The sequence below is a fragment of the Rattus norvegicus genome, chromosome 18, assembly GCF_036323735.1.
Source record: "Rattus norvegicus strain BN/NHsdMcwi chromosome 18, GRCr8, whole genome shotgun sequence".
Classification (NCBI taxonomy): domain Eukaryota; kingdom Metazoa; phylum Chordata; class Mammalia; order Rodentia; family Muridae; genus Rattus; species Rattus norvegicus.
In genome coordinates this window covers 12,947,963-12,960,327 of record NC_086036.1, presented here as the reverse complement: position 1 = coordinate 12,960,327, position 12,365 = coordinate 12,947,963, and the positions used below count along the sequence as shown (strand labels likewise).

The following is a 12,365-nucleotide window of genomic DNA, read 5'->3' as shown; positions in this document are numbered from 1 at the left end:
AAAATATTTATGTTCATACAGATAGGATGAAATGTTTGTGATTCCAAAGGAAAATATATAGCAGGTAGAAAAGACCATCTTTAAAATAGAAGGCTCAATAGTTCAACAAAGAAGAAATGTAAGAGTTGGTTAAAGTTTCACCCCTGCAAAAATGCATAAGCCTTGGGCCACTTTAGAGATCATTTCTACAGCCTTTGAAAAACCATATGGTCCGCTCTAAACTGCATTCTCAACTTACTCCCTGAGGATACCTTTGCTCTGGTGCTGATCTTGTTACAAGAATACTGAAGAATTTCCTGATTAAAACAGTAGAAAACTCTAAATAGCACCGTAGCAAATTAAACTCCATAGCATGCTAACCAGTACCACATAGGATTCAATTAGCTATTTGCAAAGAATGAAAAGGTAATTTAATAAAATATTACAAATGAAATAAAACATGTTTGCTGAGTTTTAAATGTGCTCCGAATTAAGCTCTAATTCCTGATTGAAGTTACAGTGTGCTAGGAATAGGAATGACTTACTGAAGTTCACCAGGATGTGATATAGAAAGTTACAACCAGTGTCCTACATACAAAATGAAGCGATAGAAATGACTGCATGAAGTTATGGGCTGAATAACTGTGCTTCTTTAATTATGTTTAGCCTGCATTGATTACTTACTCCCTGTTCTAATACTTTTTCACAGGAGACAGAAGTGTCATTGTGAAGGTGATATAATTACCTGTTTATAAATCTCAAGAGTAGGGCTGGGGAGATGGGTCAGTTAATGAAGCACCTGAACGGGAGCATGAGGGGCTGAATTTGGATCCCCAGCACCTATGTAAAAGGCTGGGTGCAATGGCCTGTATCTCTGATCTCAGTCCTGTGCAGGATGAAGTTGGGCAGGCTGGTCATACTTAATTGGTGATCTCCAGGTTCCATGAGGGATACTGTTACTGGTATTTTTTTAGAAGTGTTGCAGTTTTCCTCTTAATCGGCTTGCTTCCTAATAATTGAGAATGGGTTGTTATATTTGTTTAACAGTTTTAAGGGCAAAACAGGTGAGTAGTATTAGTCTATTAATCCTTTAAACTACTCTGGGTACCTCCAAGCCCAAATCCCCATGATGCATGCATTTCTTTTCTTTTTCTTTTTCTTTTTCTTTTTTTTTTTTCTTTTTTTTTTTTAACTGATCTGACTCTCTGGGCTCCAGGTGTTTGCTCATGTTGTCTTTTGGACTCTCTCTTTATGTCCTCATAAAATCCCCCACTTCTTCTCTCCCCTGTCTCCTCCTCTGGCTGGAGTTGATCCCTATTCTCTACCCTGCTCAGTCACTGGCTGACAAGTTAACTTTATTGACCAGTCAGGCAATAATTGGGGAGCCATATTTATATAACATTGAGAAAGGAGATTCTTATAATAGGAAATGCAACCAGATATGGTGGCACAGAAATCAACATTTTAATGATACAAGAATAATCCTTACACAGTGCACAATAACATTGTGCTTTCAAGAGCTTGTCTCAAAAACTAAAGTGGGGAATAATTGGTGGGAAACACTTTATGTTAATTTTTGGCCTTACATCTTGTGTACCCATACTCACATATGTAAGAACAAATATACAAATTTTCAAAATGATCAACTCAAAATGACTATTAGAATTAACATATATAACTTTATACTGAACTGCCTTTAATACTTAAATCTATCTGAAGACAATAATAAGAAACAGTATCAAGAAAAAAACCTATTTCAAACTTCAAATCAAGAGGCAACATGGGTAGAAAAACTCTTTTGAAATATACAATAAATATTTATAAGAAACACTATTTTTTTTTCTGAGAGATAGTTTTAAGAGGAGCTAAGTGGACAGCAGAATATACTATCATGTTGAGTAAGAGATTTCAATACCCAGCTATTTTAGCCTCCATAAGGACATTTGCAAGTCAGTATAATCCCAACAAAACTCCTCTTGACATGTATTTATGGAATCTGACAAAAATCATATATTAGACAGTACCAAGTATTTCGGGAAAAGAATAACTAATTAAAAATCAAGCTACATGCTTGCTTCAGCAGCACATATACTAAAATTGGAATGATAAAGAGAAGATTAGCATAGCCCCTGCGCAAGGATGACAGGTAAATTAGTGAAGAATTCCATATTTTTCTAATATCAAATAAGATTGACTTTCAAGCAAAAGTTATCAAAAAAGATAAGGAAGGACACTTCATATTCATCAAAGGAAAAATCCACCAAGATGAACTCTCAATCCTGAATATCTATGCCCCAAATACAAGGGCACCTACATTCATAAAAGAAACCTTACTAAAGCTCAAAGCACACATTGCACCTCACACAATAATAGTTATAAACCAACGGATTTAACAGATATTTATAGAATATTTCATCCTAAAACAAAAGAATATGCTTTCTTCTCAGCACCTCATGGTACCTTCTCCAAAAATTACCATATAATGAGTCACAAAACAGGCTTCAACAAATACAAGAAGATTGAAATAATCCCATGCATCCTATCAGATCACCATGGACTAAGGCTGAACTTCGATAACAACAAAAATGACAGGAAGCCCACATACACATGGAAGTTGAACAATGCTCTACTCAATGATAACCTGGTCAAGAAAGAGATAAACAAAGAAAGATTTTTTAGAATTTAATGATAATGAAGGCACAACATAGCCAAACTTATGGGACACAATGAAAGCAGTGCTAAGAGGAAAACTCACAGCTCTGAGTAACTCCAAAAAGAAACTAGAGAGTATACACTAGCAGCTTGACAGCACATCTAAAAAAGCTCTAGAACAAAAAGAAGCAAATACACCCAAGAGGAGTAGACAGCAGGAAATAATCAAACTCAAGGCTGAAATAAACCAAGTAGAAACAAAAAGAACTATACAAAGAATCAACAAAACAAGGAGCTGGTTCTTGGAGAAAATCAACAAGATAGATAAACCCTTAGCCAGACTAACCAGAGGGCAGAGAGACAGTATCCAAATTAACAAAATCAGAAATGGGGGAGACACAGCAACAGAAACTGAGGAGATTCAAAAAAATCATCAGATCCTACTACAAAAGCCTGTGTTTGACAAACCTGGAAAGTCTGGATGAAAAGGACAATTTTCTAGACAGATACCAGGTACCAAAGCTAAATCAGGACCAGATAAACCATCTAAATAGTCCCATAACTCCTAAAGAAATAGTTATTAAAAGTCTCCCAACCAAAAAACAGCCCAGGGCCAGATTGGTTTAGTGCAGAATTCTATCAGACCTTCATAGAAGACCTAATACCAATACTATCCAAACTATTCCACAAAACAGAAACATAAAGAACACTACCCAATTCCTTCTATGAAGCCACAATTATGCTTATACCTAAACCACACTAAGACCCAACAAAGAAAGAGAACTTCAGACCAATTCCCTTATGAATATTGATGCAAAAATACTTAATATAATTCTTGCAAGCCAAATCCAAGAACACATCAAAACAATCATCCATCATGATCAAGTAGGCTTCATCCCAGGGATGCAGGGATGGTTCAATATGCGGAAATCCATCAATGTAATCCACTATCTAAACAAATTCAGTCCTTCTTAGAAGGAGGAACAAAAATATTCATAGGAGGAGATATGGAGACAAAGTTGGGAGTAGATACTGAGGGAATGGCCATTCAGAGCCTGCCCCACCTGGGGATCCAGCCTATATACATACAGCCACCAACCCAGACACTATTGCTGATGCCAAGAAGTGCATGCTGACAGGAGCCTGATATAGCTGTCTCCTGAGAGGCTCTGCCAGAGCCTGACAAATACAGAGGCGAATGCTAGCAGCCAACCATTGAACTAAGAACAGGGTCCCCATTGGAAGAGTTAGAGAAAAGATTGAAAGAGCTGAAGGGGTTTGCAACCCCATAGGAAGAACAATATCAACCAACCAGAGCTCCCAGGGACTAAACCACCACCCAAAGGGTACACATGGACAGATCCATGGCTCCAGTGCATATGCAGCAGAGGATGGCCTTGTTGGGTCCCAGAGGGAGGAGAATATCTTGGTCCTGCCAAGGCTGGACCCCCCAGTGTAGGGGAATGTCAGAGCAGGGTGGTGGTTGGGTGGGGGAAAGGGGATAACATTTTAAATGTAAATAATAAAATATCCAATAAAAATCATAAAAAAAGAAGCAAAACAAAGGAGGAAAGGCCAGAAAGAACTCCATAAATTCTAGCTATGTGCACAAAGGGCGTTGAGCTGATTGCTGTCATCAGTTCAGTTTTCTGGGAGATGGGTATGGAACCTGAATTAATCACGTAGCCAACAATTCAGTTGCATGGGGCGTGGGGAGCTCAACCGAGCTTCAGAAACCAAGACTTAAGTGAGTTTCCAGTTCGCAGTACTCAGTATCAACACGTGAGAGCAGGGAAGCACCATCCTGAGTAACCAGAAAGAAGAGAGACTCTCCTGGGTACCACCTAATCATCTCTGAGGCCTGCCTCTAATTTGTATCTTTTTGTTAAAGCAATATTGTCATTATATGTGTGGTAGGTTACTTCAGTGAATTATCAAATCCTAGAATAGTCATAGGAACCCATAAACTTATGGCCGGCCAGTCAGAAGTAAGAGTAGCCCTAGAGGTCCCCAAACTTAAAGGTGGAATCCGAAATGAGAATAGTTTTGTAAGGGGCTATTACTTAACTTTGAACTTCAGAAGCTCATCACAACATACAAAAAGGAAATAAAGGGTAATAGATTAGTAATCTTAGCTTCGGCAAAATCTTCGTGATACAATTCAATATACAGAAAATATCAGTGTTCTATTGCTGTGATGAGAGACAATGGCCAAGGCAGCATATAAAAGAAAGCATTTAACTAGTTGTGGTAGTTTGAATAAGAATGGTCCCCACAGGCTTGTACATTTGGACATTTGCTCATTAGGGAGTGGTGCTACTGGACAGGGATTCGTAAATTTGGCCTTGTTAAGTAGGTGTGGCCTTGCTGGAGGAAGTGCGTCACTGGGGGTGAGCTTTGAGATTTCAAAAACTCAAACCAGGCCCAGAGTCTCTCTTCCTGCTGCCTGCTCAACTCAGCTCCTTCTCCAACACCATGTCTCCCTGAGTGCTGCCATGCTTCCCATCATGAAAATAATGAATGAAACCTCTGAAAAGTCTAAGCCATGAACAGTTTAATGTTTTCCTTTATAAGAGTTGCCTTGGTCATGTATCTTTTCACAAGACACTGGTGGCTTGTTTACAATTTCAGGAAGTTAGTCCACAATCCCTACCATGGGTGACATGAAATTTGCTCTACTTACATATAAGGTGAATATAGAATGATGTCTTTGAAGGAACAAGACTCCTGTTGTAGTGTTGTATTCTTTGGATTGGTTTAATTTTAACCCTGGTAACCTATCACTGCTCAGAGAACAACAGTCCATAGGAGGATACTTGGTGTGCTAAGAGGCCTAAGGCAGTTATGTTACAGGATATTTGATCACACTGTGACCCTGAGATTGTGTTATTTACTGAAAAAACAAAACCCAAAACCAAAACAAAACATGTTTCTAGTTGTGGTGTTGCACAGCCCTTGGCACACATCTTTAATTCCTCTGACTGGAGTATAGACACTCCCTTAGTAAACATCTTTAATTCCAAACAATGAAGGTAAAGTTAGTTTGTAGAAAGAAGCACCCGTCTTTGAAAGCGACATCTAGTTGAGTGGCAGGCAAAGTGAATCAGAGAAAGATTTGACAGAATAAGATCTGCTCAGTGCTCATGAGAGAGGAAAGGGAAGCTGTACAAGGGAGCAGTGTAGAGATAGAAAAGGAGGCAGTTTTACTGAGAGAGTTTTACAGAGACAGGTTGAAGAGAGAACAAGCTAGACACAGGTAAAGACAGAAAAAGCCAGAAAATGAAAAGGAGCCAGAAGGTTGGAGAAGATTGCCAAAGTTAGTTTGAAACCAAGCAGAAAAATTCAATCAGAACCCAAGAGAAGCCAGATTGGATCAGTCAGCTTGGAGAGGAGTTTGAGCCAGACCAGCTGAATTGAACCAGCCAGCCAGAGCTCAAAAAGCGCTACGAAGAGTGAGCTTATTCAGCAGTAAGTTTTAGATGCTGAAAATATATTCTAGACCTCAATTATATTGTATGGAGGCTAGAGGCTTCCTCAGCTAGGCCTAGGTTAGCAGATGGAGGGAGTTAAGCTTCTAATAAGACAATTACTACAAGAGAGTAAAACTTTACTTTTACACTTGACACTCCAACATGTGGCAGGACCTCACAGAGAAATCATACCAGCTGTGGACAAACTGAAGCGCCATCGGATTTGAAAAACACCCAGCGTGATCAGAGAAGAGGAAGCCCATCATCACTGAAGAAAGCCGAGGACTTCTGACAGAAACATTACAGAGAACAGAAGACAGAGTCATCCGAAGGTCTGCCTGATGGTCCCCTCATCTCACACTCCCTAGTCACTACCGGGGACAGTATGCTTGCTTTTAGCTCAACAAACAAGTAATGGGCATTTTTTTCCCTAGAATAATCAATACCAGTTTATGATGTTTGTAGATTTTGGAGGACAGAGAAATTTTACCTGAAAATAGTGAGCTGTCTCACTGTCTCTTGGTTTTGTTTCTGTTTTTCCTGACTAAGATATTTCAAATGTCATCCAAAGGGAAAGAACTCAGGCATCAGTGGATATCGAGCCGTGTTCGTCTCACTAACGTCAGCTGACCTGTTACGTCAGTACGTGTCCAAGCGTACTTAACAAGCCAATGTAATTCATTTCAGTTTAGGTGGAGATTTTTAAGAAATGAAAGCTCTTGTCAGAGCATACTAACGTGTGAGTTTAAAAACTAGTTCCTTTAAAAATTAAAAGTCTCCTGTATGATTATATTTTTCAAACTAATGGAAACAAATTTGAAATGACCCATTGTCTTTCTCCCTTCCATCTCGCCCGCCCTTATTTCCCTTTTAAGAAGTTATAATGTCTAGAAAGCTGTACAAACAATTAAGCTAAATCATTTTGTAAGCGGTTCTGTGAAATGCAAGACTGGTTTTTTTCTTAAAGTCCAAATGCGTAACTCAGCCTACATGAGCATATAAGCATATTTTGCTTAAATTACATTTCCATCTGACAATATTAATTTCATCAAGGAAGCTTAGTATAAAATTAATTATAGCTATCATTTATGTTATTTCATCTTCTCCTTCCATTGAAGCTTCAATGAGAATTCATCCACGGAAGGGCAGGATTCACATTTTAACAACAATAATAAAGAAAATAACCAAAACTGCTTTCCCCACCCCTACTCCTTCGGTTCTGTGACTAAAGACTTATCACCGTGTCATCTGAAATGTAATAATGTATTTAGAGGTTCAGGGGAAATGCCTCCAATGGAAATAATGAGGGCACATCTAGTCACATTCTCCCGCTGACAGAGGACATTTCTATCTCAGTGACTTTGGTGAATAACCTACAATGATGGTTTGAGAAACGAATCCCAGGGAAGGACCTGAGTAAGGCTTGCAAGAGCAAGCTGTTAAATGTGAAGACAAGGATACCACCTTGGTTCGCTTGACAGTCCCAGAACAGTAACATGTATAAAGAGAAGAACTTCGTGCTTTAGACTGCTTCTTCACAGTTCACCTTCCCATGAGTGTTCGTAAGAACTTCTGCTCAAGAGAAGAAGCCACTGCTAGAAGCATCATCTGGGCAGACAGTGCACAGCCTCAGACAGCCGGCAAAGACAAAATGAAAGATAGAGAAGGCAAAAGCTTTTCTGAGGTACACACAGCTACTGATCATTTCAAGGAAGTCTATCTCAACATCCTCAGCTTTCATCGACACTTCCAGAGCTTGACCTCCCTGAGAACTTCAGAAATACACCCTGGTTCTCTTATCCCTCACCTCTGGCAAGTGCCCTTTACTTTGAGGTCCTCCCAGAATCAAAGGCTTACCTTTCAGTATGATGAATTGATGAGTGGAGCAAAAGCTTGCAGCATGCCATTAGTTTCCAAGCCCAAGTGTGGGTTAAGACTTTTTGGTCACCACGTTCATTGCATTCTACAATGGGAAGACAGAAGGGAGGGTCATTCTCTTTTGTGCTCGTCTCTCATATCCTAATTAAAGCCACAAAATGCAGCAATTTGTGCTTGGGCTGTGGGAGATCTAAGAAAATAATTAAGATAAAACCTGAGTGTCGATGTAGTCTACCCCAATGGCAATAAACACATAGCAGAGTTCCAGGCCTTACTGTGTACAGCTTAGAAGAGTATTTATAAGAAAACACCAATTTGATGCAAGGCCAACCTCGATATAGTTTTTTCTATTTTCAACAATAATGATGTTTTGTTTTGATGGTGGCAGTGGGTGGTGATGGTGGTGGTGGTATGTGTGTGAGGTGTGTGTGTGTGTGTATGTGTGTGTGTGTCACGTGTGTGTTGCTTCATGCGCTCACATGCCACAGCACACACGTGCATAGATGTCCATTTTTGGGAACTGATCCTCTTCTTCCACCACCACATAGGCTCCGAGATCAGACTCAGGTCTTCAAGCTCGGCAGCCGGCAACTTTGCCCTCTACACCATCTAAGCAGCCTGACACATCCCTGATGAGTACCCAAGGTTGGGAAATGGATTTAACACCCTAAAGGCCACCAGAATAACTCAATGAAAATAGGAGCAGAAGATATACTCCTTAACATATTGTACCTGTGGGCATGTTGATCTTGGGTTCTCAAAGGGTCCCTGGCAGAGTTAAGCGCCAGTCGTCCAGAGTAGTCAGCTTAGGGAAGGGCTTGGATCGGCTCTTCATGTCTCCTTTTCAAGCTTTCCTACCCTCTACTCCCATCTGCGACAGTCACTTATGAGAATAGTTCACTTGTCCGCAAGCCCGGGGCTCAGGTTCTGCTCTCATAGAGGATGCAAGCCACAGTGCCTTCTGCATGCTATTTTATATGACTTCAGAATGGTCAAAATGTCCATGATTGCATAAAATCATTTTCATTTCTATTTCATAGCTGTAATTTTGCTACTGTTGTGAATCATATCTGTTATGCAGGATACCTGATATGTGACCCCTAAAGGGGTTGAGACCCACAGGTTAAGAACCACCAGTCTAGGGGCTGGGGATTTAGCTCAGTGGTAGAGCGCTTACCTAGGAAGCGCAAGGCCCTGGGTTCGGTCCCCAGCTCCGAAAAAAAAGAACCAAAAAAAAAAAAAAAAAAAAGAACCACCAGTCTATAGCGTGACAGTTGACAGAGTATCTTTGAGTCAAAGAAATACTGGGTAATAAATTCACATTTTTAAATTCTCCTATATTGTCACAAAGATAGCAAGAAACATTTTAACTAAAATTTTCAAGACACTATTAAATGCTTTTGTGTAACAATTTCCCCCAGGATTGAAACATTCCATCCTTTCCTTAAGCAGGAAAGCAAACAACTCACATAGCTCAAGAAAGTTCCCCAAACTGACCAGACTCACTAGCCTCCTCCCTGCCAGCGAAAGAAATAAAAGTTAAGAATCCTTCTCCTTTTTGGACAAGGAAACCAAGCTAGAAAAAGCACTCTCAGGCAAGCTTAGCTGCAAAGAAGACTGAGCCAGGACCAGCTGCCTGGAAGAAGCAGAACCAGCTGAGCTGCTCGGAAGCGGTTAGACCAGAGTCGCTTAGAAAGAACACTCTCCAATCTGTTGAGCTACAGGCTGTGCAGTCTGCTTCATGTTCCCAGCTTTGTGAGCTGTGGCTCCTGTTGGGGTGAGCCTTGGAGACACAGATTTCTCTTGATGTGTTTCTGCTCCTGTAAGTAACCCCTCACCCATACCCCTTGTCTTAGTTAGGGTTTTACTGCTGTGAGCAGACACTGTTACCAAGGCAAGTCTTAAAAAAGACAACATTTAGTTGGGGCTGGTTTACAGGTTCAGAGGTTCAGTCCATTATCATCAAGGCGGGAGCATGACAGCATCCAGGCAGACATGGTGCAGGCAGAGCTGAGAGCTCTACATCTCCATCTGAAGGCTGCTAGCAGAATACTGGCTTCCAGGCAGCTAGGATGAGGGTCCTAAAGCCCACATCCACAATGGCACACCTACTCCAATAGGGCCACACCTTCTAATAATGCCATTCCCTGAGCCTAGCATATACAAACCATCACACCCCTGTAAGTGACCCCTTCACCCATACTCTTGTAAGTAACCCTAACTCATTGGTTCACAAAGTTGGACTTTGATGGTGTCTATTCTTTGGTCTGTTGCGGGAACCCTACTATGGGGAATACTGTGTTTTAAGTCTCCTCAAAGAAAGTTTTGTCATACAACAGATACTATAAGTATACATTTCTGTTTCATTTGGGTACAAATACTCCCATATGCCTGTGTTAATCAATTCACACTATGTCTATATATTCCGTGAACTTTGAAGTTAGGATGAAAATAAAGAAATTGTGTTAGGTATTCTATAGCATCAACCTAAACTATTTAGCATACTCTTCAATTTAATGGAACTTTTATAAGGCCTATATTAGTAATAGTCGTGCAGTTTTATATATCACCTTCCACAAAATTGAAAGCCAAAGCATTCTGTACTTGTCAATGTTAAGATGCTTCCAGATGGTGTTCCAGGACACATGCCTTAAACTGTAACTTAAATACACAGCTTAATACATCCTAAGTATATAAATATATGAACAAATATTTCTTAACTACGTATCGTAATATAATACCATCTCAAATACCTGCTTCATTTAACTAGAATTGGCTGCTCCTCTTCTGAACATTCAATGTCATTATAGTTCTGTCAATTATAAAAACTGCTCTCTATCAGAACATAAAATTAGAATTTATCCATACCTCAGTATAATTCTTCTCAGGTGTCATGACCTGACCCCTAAGGGTGTCCGCTTTGAGATAGCTTCCAAGATAATTAATTTGGTATTACATGCCAGTGAGTAAATTACTGACCTACAAAACAGCCAGTTTTATGAGAAACTTTTTCCCAGTTTCATGTAATTTTATGTCAACAAACAAAATAAACTTAGAGGCTAAAATCTAATAGGAAAAAAAAAATACCAGATACATGTTACCAAAAAGGCTTTTGGCACACTTCCCAATTGTTCTAGTTAAAGTTATTGCTGCTCTGATGAAACACTGTGGCCAAAAGCAAGTTGAAGAGGGAAGAGTTTATTTGAATTACACTTCTATGTTGTCATCCATCACTGAAGGAAATCAGGACAGAACTCAAGCAGGGCTGAAATTCAAAGGCAGGAGCTGATGCAGAGGCCATAGAGAGGTACTGCTTACAGACTTGCTCCCCTTGGCTTGTTCAGCCTGCTTTCTTATAGAATCTTGGACTACCAGCCCAGAGGTGCTCCCACCTACATGAGTAGGGCTTCCCCACAGCAATCGCTAATTAAGAAAGTGCCTTACAGGCTTGTCTATAGCTGCATTTTATGGAGGTATTTTCTCCACTGAGGCTCCATCCTCTCAGATGACTGTAGCTTGTGTCAACTTGACATGAAATGAATTTGATGACTGCATAACAAACTCTGCAAATCAGATGGTTTCTAGTGCTGGCCACTTGCAAAATTACATGAGTTCATCAGCTAATTAGTAATACTTTTGATGATTATTCTTAGATTTAGGGGCTTAATCAACTTAAGAGGGATTTCAAATGGGTTAGATATTCTTATGTGAAACTCCTTCCCTTCCCAGAAATTTATCAGCTAGTTCTCAGTACAGACCTGCGATTACAAAAAAAAAAAAATGGAGAAATGAAATCCGGGTAAGTAGTAAGAAAGAGAAAGAGGAAATGAAGGAATTAGGAGAGAGGGGAAGCAAGAAAGTGAGAGAGAAAATAGAAAATACATACATGTTCTATTGTTAATATATTCATTTGTAGATTTGAAAGATAATGAAAGATGATGTCCACCTTGTTCATCTCCAATAGGGATGAATTAACCACAAAACCTTGTAATTTTTATTTAGTAATTATCTAATTTTACCATATATTTATATGCTTTTGCTTAACGTATACGGATAACTTTTAAAAATATTAGCATTTGCAAACTTAACAAATATGATGGACACCTTTTTGATTTCTAAGCCTATTTTATTGTTGTAGCAGAGTGCCTCTAGGAAGTGACTGCAGCAATCCAGGCAAGAGAGGATCGGGTCTCAGATGGCTTTAAGCAAAGCAAAGAAGCAACAAAGCTTAGAAGCCCACAAGACCCCAGAGGCACAGTAACTTGTGGCTCAGAGGTGAGGTCAGGTGATGTACAAGGAATTATTTAGAAACAGTCTGGATACCTAGGAGAATAGTAATGACTGTGAGCCGAGTTCATTGTCTTGGAGATCCAGTTCACAAGGTTT

At 39.7% G+C, this 12,365-nt stretch overlaps 1 non-coding gene across 1 annotated transcript; it reads left to right on the top strand.

Moving 5' to 3' along the window:
• Nucleotides 1-2,050: 2,050 nt before the first annotated feature.
• LOC120098431 (U6 spliceosomal RNA) lies at nucleotides 2,051-2,153 on the top strand. The gene has a single exon (XR_005496592.1). It is a non-coding gene; the product is annotated as a U6 spliceosomal RNA (small nuclear RNA).
• The last annotated feature ends 10,212 nt before the right edge of the window (nucleotides 2,154-12,365 follow it).